The following is an 8,608-nucleotide window of genomic DNA, read 5'->3' as shown; positions in this document are numbered from 1 at the left end:
TGATATGAATTAATGTACCAATATCTGTCCTAGTCTGCTATATCTACCATGATACACACATCCTGTAGGCAGACATTCTCAGCTTCGTTGCAATAAAATCAGTGTGTTGAACATACTGCTGTAATATATACATGAAACATGTGTCAGAAGTGGAAAGTGTCCAGAACTGATATAAAAAAACACAGCAGAGCTGGGAGCTGCCATTGAGAGAGAGAGAGAGAGAAAAGAAAAGGAGTTCACAGTAGAAATGCTGCTCAAGAGAAAATGACTGCAGCTTTTCCCAAACCAGTTCCTGTTCAAATTACTCAGAAAGTGTGGCAGAATTGGGAATTCTTTCATAAACAATGGTAGAATTACGCAAACTAAAGCTGAGCAAACCAGGAAGAATACAAGTTCATGACACTTTCTTCCAGTATTGAGAAGGGACCGTTTTTAGATATATTCCACGTGAAGTCTCTCTGAAGAGCATAAACTCAGCAGAAATTTTAAAAGCTTTGAAATCATATCCTGAGCCAAAAGCGAACGCTAACTATAAAGGGTTTGATTTTAGTTCTAGGGGACAATGCAAAAAAGTGCCCATTGATCAATATAACATCATTAACTCAGCTTGCTAAAACCTAAGAAATTGCACAATTTTTGAAAAGAGTTATTTAGAGATTAGATCCCCTATCAATAATGCAATTCTAATGCTCGAGTACTTTTACTGACAGAAGACAAACTTGCACTCAAGAGAGCAATTCACATAGGCACAAATGCCAAGGTTGTGAATCAACAGCCAGGACGTATTCATGAATGAAAAGATGAAGCCCAGTCATGCATTATGCTGACAGATACTCTAGGCACACAGGGCATGATAATCACAGACAAAGGCTGGATATAAATCCTACTAAAAACTATATGCAAAAGAGAAGGGAGCATGTCCATAATGTTGGAAACTAGTGTTCTCACCACAAAAAGCTGAATCAATTCGCACACAATTGCATGGAAAAAAGTCACAACAAGAAGCATGTGCAGATGGCCACTTGATAGATAGCAGCTGAACATTCTGATGAATCACTAAAAACTATAAAACAGGGTGTTACAGTCAAGCCGTGAGACATTATTTTGTGACTGTTGCAATGAGGACATCAGGCCAACATAAATTGTCAGCTCGACACTGGTACATCAAGGAACACCGTGCCCTTCACAGACCCGTGCAAAGTGGTTCATCATTATAATCCAAAATGAAGCCCTCAGAAGCAATGTTAAGGCTATATAACAGCACCATATCATGCTGAGAGGTCAGGTTACTCTGCAAGCCCTCTGCAATCATGAACAAAGATCTGGAATTCCAGGTCTTAGATGGCAAGGAAATGACACTCAACTCAGCTGGAACAAGTCTAAAGCTTGAACTGGTAAGTGTTGCTGTGCCAAAAGAGATTTGCAATGTGCCACAGCACACTAAAATGTTTGGTTAACAGAACACATCCTAGATGAGTACAAAGATATGTACACAGGGCTAAGATGTCCTCCAGGAGAATATTATCTTAAAGTATATGAGGCAGCAAGGCCAATTCAACATCTATTAAGGCAAGTCAAATGGCCTTCGAGGCTAGTTTGAAGAACAAGATAGAAGAGCCAGAAAAGGAAGTAAACAAGAAAATGATAACACTTTTCAAAAAGTAGTATAAAAGTAGGTAAGTCTTTTATAAGTAGTATTGAAAGAATGCAGGGCCAGCATGTTCCTCATAAGGGGAAGGGCAGCAAGAACAGGGAATGCAGGAAGTCAAGGGATAGAGAGTTTGATGTTGAAAAAGAAGGAAGCATATATGTTAAGTACAGCTTATTAAATACAGGCAACTGCCTTCAAAAGAATAGAGACTGTAGAATGACATTTAAAGAAAAAGTAAGAAGGGTGAAGAGGGCCATGGTATATCTTTGGCAGATGGAATCAAGGAAAAACCCAAGGCTTTTTAAGTATATTAAAAATGAACAGATTACCAGGGAAAGAGTGGGATCTGTTAGAGACCAAAAGGAGCAATTTATGCATGGAGCCAGTGGAGGTCTTAAACAGATATTTCTCATTTGTATTCAGGAGGAGAAAGTTATTGTTAACGGGGATTTCATTTGGGATGATGAGGTTTGCGAAGATTTTAACATTAATAAAGGAGGAGGTATTAGATGTTTTAGTGTGTATACAGGTACATAAATTCCCAGGGCCTAATAAGATGTATCCCAGGTTACTATGTGAGATAAGGAAGGAGATTACTGGGGCCCTCGAGGAGATATTTCATACTTCGCTGATCACGGGTAAAGCGCCTGTTGACTGAAGGATAGCTAATGTGGTTCCTTTTATCAAGAATGGGTGGGCCAGGTAATTACAGACCAGTGAGTCAGAGAAGTTATTGGAAAAAGTTCTGAAGCACAGGATTTGTTAGAGGGAGGTCCTGTCTGATTAATTTAATTGAGCTTTTCTAAAAAACAAATAAAAAAGTTGGTAACTCAATATATTGATGAGTATAGTGCAGTTGATGTGGTTTACTTGACTTCAGTCAGGCCTTTGACAAGGATCCAACATGGAAGACCATTCCAAAAATGTTAGAGTCCATGGCATCCAAGGCAAGTTGACAAACTGGATCCAAAACTGGCTTACAAGAAGAAGACAAAAAGGTCATGGTGGAAGATTTTTTTTGTAATTGGAAGTCTGTGACCAGCTGTGTACCACAGCAATCTGTGCTGAGACACTTGCTGTTTGTTATGTCTATTAACAACTTGGATATAAATGTAGAAGGTAGAATTAGGTTTGCAGATGACCTGAAAATTAGGTGTTCTGGATAGTGAGGAGGATGGTATAGGGCTAGAGTCTGATATTGAACAGCTGGTAAATTGGGAAGAGCTGTGGCAGGTGGAATTTAATCTCAATAATTGTGAGGTGATGCATTTTAGGTGACCATACATAAAGAGAATAATATACATAACGAATGGTAAGTCCCTCAGGAGTACTGAGGAAGAAAAGTACCTTGGTGTGCAAGTCCCTAAATCCCTGAAGGTGTCAACGACAGGTAGACAGGAGGGTGAATGTGACATTCGGGATTCTTGCCTTCAACAGCCAGTATGTAGAATAGAGGAGCAAGAAAGTCCTGTTACAACTCTATAAAACATAGTTAGACAACAGGTGAATGCCTGTGTGCAGTTCTGGTCACTATACTATTGGAAGGTTATAATTGCACTGGAGAGGATGTAGAAGAGATTCACGAGGATGTTGCCTGGGATAAAAAGTCTCAGTTATGAGGAGAGACTGGATAGGCTGGGTTTGTTTCCCTTGGAGCAAAGAAGGATTGGAGGGGGATTTAATCAAAGTATACATAATTATGAAAGACATAGGCAGACTAGATTGTGAGAATCTCTTCCCTATGGAAGAGGTATCTAAAGACTAGAGTGTATAAGTTTAAAGGTGAGGTGTGGTTTAGAGGAGATCTGAGGAAATTTTTTTTCCACCCAGAGGGTGGTAGATATATGAAAAATGCTGTCTGAGAGAGTGGTGGAGGCAGGCAGTCTTGCAATATTTAAGATGCATCTGCATGAGCATTTAAAATGCCAGGCCTTAGTAGGCTATGGACCAAGTGAAAGTAAATGGGATTGATGTAGTTTGGTGCTTGTTTATTGGCATAGACATGGTGGCCAGAAGGGCCTGTTTCAATACTGTATGAGTCTTTAATTACATGACTTAGAACGAATTAATATCATGGCAGCAGTGAAACAACCTGGAAGGTTGAGAGTATGTATTGATCCAAAAATTCTAAATAAAACGGTGAAAAGATGCCACAATCCTACGGCAACCAGTTGAGAAATTTGTCACAATAATGTTATCCTAATTATGAAGAATGGCTACTGACAAGTGAAGCTAGATGAAAACAACAACTTTATAGCTACATTCTGGACGCCCTCTGGAAAATATAGATATTTGAACATGCTGCTTGGTATTTCTATTACTCCAAAGAAAAATCAATGCAGACAACATGAGATAGTTAGTGCATCAAGGTTAAATCAGTTGTAATTGCATTCAAGACACCAACACAATAGAAAGAGTTTATGCCCTGATTGAAAAAGTAGAGAGCCTAACCATTGTCTTTGTTTGTCCATATTTTCATCATTATCTACTTGGAAGAGACAAAGAGAGAGTTGAATGTGACCCCATGGCAATTCGAAGCATTTTCCTGAAGTTGCCACCTTCTGCTCCAGAGCATCTGCAAGGAATGCTACTCCAGTTACAGAGATATTGTATGTCACATCCAGATAATCAGAAGAATAGCTGCATATTGAAATCATGAGGTCAAATATAAGCCCCCCAATGAAGAAAGCGTGAATCTGGAAGATTTCAATGTGACACAGCAGCAGCTCATTAGGCTCTGGAAGTCAACAATCCAGCAGAGATACTGAATGTAACAGACAAGTATCTTGTTCAATTCAAACCAACTACCCAGTAACACGCATAATAATAGGACACATAATAATTATTCATAATAATACATAATAAGGACAAATCTGTTGCTTTTGTAGACTAGACTCAACTAGACTCAGCACAAATACACAGTGGCTACAAGAGCAGGTCAGAATAGAAACACTGTGGTGAGTAACTCACCTCCGGACTCCCCAAAGCCTGTCTGCCATCTACAAGCCACAAACTAAGAGTGTGATGGAATACTCCCCACTTGCCTGGATGGGTGCAGCCCCAAGAACACTCAAGGAGCTTGACACCATCCAGGACAAAGTAGCCCATTTGATTGACACAACATTTGCAAGCATCCACTCCGTCTACCACCGGATATACTACTACTGCTTCTACTTGTATTAATACTTGTACTATTACTTCTTGCACGATGCACTCCAGAAATTCACCAAAGATCCTCAGACAGCACGTTCCAAACCCACCACCACTTCCATCTAGAAGAACACGAGCAGCAGGCCCTGGGAAAACCACCACCTTCAAGTTGCCCTCCAAGCTACTCACCATCCTTGGAAATATGTCGTCTTTCCTTCGTTGTCGCTGGGTCAAAATCCTGGAACTCCTCCCTAATTGTACGTCAATCCACTGTAGGAGGACTGCAGGTTCAAGAAAGCAGCTCATCACCACCTTTAAGGGCAATTAGGGCTAGGCAAGAAATGCTGGCCAGCCAGCAATGCCCGCGCCCCACAAGTGAATAGAAAGTAAGAGCATATTGGACATGTAAATGCGAATTAACAATAATAAGATGGCATATTATACAAAGGAAATAACTAAAAAGGAGTCAGGAGGAGAAATGTTAAAGTATATCTATGCAAGCCACCAAATCAAGTCTGTGTACGGCAAAAGACATGCTCCACTAACCAGACTTGAGCAATGATGTCAAGGAGCACCTCAGCCAGTGCAGTGTTTGTAATGGTACCAAGCCAAGTAAGATAGAGAATTGCTGGTGACACACAAGATCCCAGACAGACCATGGATGAAGCTGGGAGTAGATTTCTTTACACCCACAGGAACTGATTATGTTGCCAGAATAGATTACTTTCTGACTTCTGGGAGTTCGACTAGCTGACTTAAGACTGACCATCAGTCAAATGTTGAAAGCACACTTCCAGTTACATCATTCCTCACATTGACATAAGTGAAGAATTCATTTCACAAGTGAAGAATTTAATTGTTTCATGAAAGATTGGGAAATTCAACACCACATGTCATCTCCATACTATCCCCAAACTGAAAGGCTGAGATGGCAGTAAAAATGACCAAATAAATTTTTAAGATACCAAGCAAATTCTGCCCAGATGTATAAGAGACAACGCTAGAGTAGAAAAACACATTGTCTGAAGGCATGGAAAGTAGTCCCGTATAAAAACTAATTGCACACAAACTATTCTTCTAATAGCAAAAATAATTGATTCTCGAGGTAGTAACAGGTGCGAGGAGGGGAAAAGAAAAGTCAAGGATAAACAGTGGAAAGACAAATCTCATTTTAACAAGACAAGACAACTGAACCATTAGCAGTTAAGTGCTGGAGAGCTAGTCAGAGTGCAAACGTTCAATACTCTCAAAAAAATCCAACCTAAGCGACAATTTGGGATCTGCATGAAGCAGTTGACATTTTGATCATATGTGGTGGAGATGATGGTCTGATATATTGTCACAATCACAAGCACATAACTCCAACAGCGGAAACTGATTAGTTAATTACAGTTGATAATCAGAAAGAGGTGAACATAGCACCTACCTAGAATGCACATTAAGCATCAGACCAGAGGTCCACTAGCGACCCAACAAGAGAGAAATAGAACAACACTGACTACAACAACAGATGACACTGGAATAACACCTGGTGAAACAGCATCACCTCAGGTGAACAGCCAACAATAACATGCATGTGTACCATTCAGAGACCAGCACAATTTAAGGACTATGTGCATAGTCCATGCACATAGACTAATAAAAGTAGCAAACACTGAGATGAACAGTGTATATAATTGGTAATTTGGGAACAAAAACAATAAAAATAATGTAGGCAATTTCTTTTTTTCTAAAATCAAATGGGTGGTTTGGATTGAAATACAATCATATGTAAATATCTGTCCTAGTTTGATGTAATCATGTTAGCTTTAATGAAAGGCACATATTGTCTGCCTAGGCAGGTATCTGTTATACTTGTGAACCAGATGTTAGACTTATTGTTTCAGCCTTTCTATTCCTTATGAAAGCTTATCACTGTCAAATATTTCTTTAAACTGATCAACTCAGCAGTTAAAAAATAGTAATAAGAGCAGAACAAGTCCAACTACAGCTGGTGATTTTTTTGAACAATGAAAGCAGTAGCACCAATTGAACCAGCCACAAATTGGATGATGTTAGGATTAAAAAAAAATGCATAACTTATCTTGGAACTTTCATTATTTTTATACAAAGATGAGCAGCACAAGAAATTAACTGACAGAAAGGCAATATGATATTGCAACTGAAGCTGATAGTCCTAGCAGAAGACTGTGAAATTCAAACCCATTCTCAAAATCCAATGTGATCTGATCAGAGCCTTATACAGCTTCAGCAGTACATCTCTGCTCACGTTCCAGCCCTCTTGAAATAAATGCTAATGTTGCATTTGCCTTCCTAACTGCCAACTGAACACGCACGTTAATCTTGAGAGAATCCTGAACTACGACTCTCAAGTCCCTTTGTGCTTCAGATTTGTGAACCCTTTCCCAGTTTAGAAAATAGTCTACGCCTCTATTCTTCCTACCAAAGTCCATAACCTCACACTTTCCCAAACATTATTCCATCAGACATTTTGCTCAATCTCCTAGCCTGTCCAAGTCCTTCTGCATCCTCCCTGCTTCCTCAACGCTACCTGTCCCTCCAGTTATCTTTGTGTCATCTGCAAACTTAGCAACAGTTCCTTCGTTCGGATTGTCAATTATAATGTGAATTGTTGTCGTGTCAACACTGGCCTCTGCAAAACTCCACTAGTTACTAACTGCCATCCTGAAAAAGACCTCTTTATACCCACTGTCTGCTTTCTGCCAGTCAGCTAATCATCTATCCATGCCAGTACCTTGTCCCTAACACCATGGGCTCTTATCTTATTTAGCAACCTCTTGTGTGGCACCTTGTCAAAAGTCCGCTGCAAATCCAAATAGAACATGTCTACTGGGTCTCGTTTCTCTTACTTGCTTATTACTTCCTCAAATTAATTCTAACAAATTTGTCAGGCCTGATCTCTCCTTGATCAAGTCATGCTGACTCAGCCCTATTTTACCATGCACTTCAAAGTACACTGAAAACTCATCATTAATAATGGACTCTAAAATCTTACCAGCAACTGGGAACAGACTAAACGGACCTTTTGCTTCCTTTCTTCTGCCTCCCTTCCTTCTTAAACAGTAGTGTGACATTAACTATTTTCCAGTCCTCTGGGACCCTCCCCAACTCCAGGGATTCCTGAAAGATCACCAGTGCCTCCACAGTCTTCTCAGCTATTGCCTTCAGAACTTCAGAGTGTAGTCCATTCAATCTGGGTGATTTATCCATCTGCAGACCTTTTGGCTTCCCAAGCATCTTCTCCATAGTGTTGGCCACTATACTCACCTCTACCCCCAACTCTCAAAGTTCTGGTATGCTACCTGTGTCTTCCACTGTGAAAACTGATGCAAAGTTCCTGTTCCATTCCTCCAACAATTCTTTGTTCCCAAATACTATTCTGCAGTCTCATTTTCCAGTCATTCATTCATCTCTCTTACCTTTTATATATCTTAAAGCAAATTGTTGCAATCTTCTTTTATATTACTAGCTAGCTTACCCTGCTATTTCATTTCCTCCATCCTTTATTGCTCTTTTAGTTATCCTCGTCTAGTTTTTAAAAGGCTTGCCAATCCTCTGACTTCTCACTAATCTTCACTATACTGCATGGTTTCTCAATATCTAATATGCTGTCCCAATGTCGCTTGTCAGCCATGGGTGCCTTGTCGTCCCCTTAGTATGTTTCTTCTTCCTTGGGATGAATTTCTGCTGTGCCTCCCAAATTATCCCCAGAAACTCATGCCATTGTTACTTCAACATTTCCTTAATAGATTCCCCTTCCAATAAACACTGGTCAGCTCCTCCCTC

The sequence above is a fragment of the Rhincodon typus genome, chromosome 14, assembly GCF_021869965.1.
Source record: "Rhincodon typus isolate 14 chromosome 14, sRhiTyp1.1, whole genome shotgun sequence".
Taxonomy (NCBI): Eukaryota; Metazoa; Chordata; class Chondrichthyes; order Orectolobiformes; family Rhincodontidae; genus Rhincodon; species Rhincodon typus.
Note: the sequence above shows the minus strand (reverse complement) of the source record.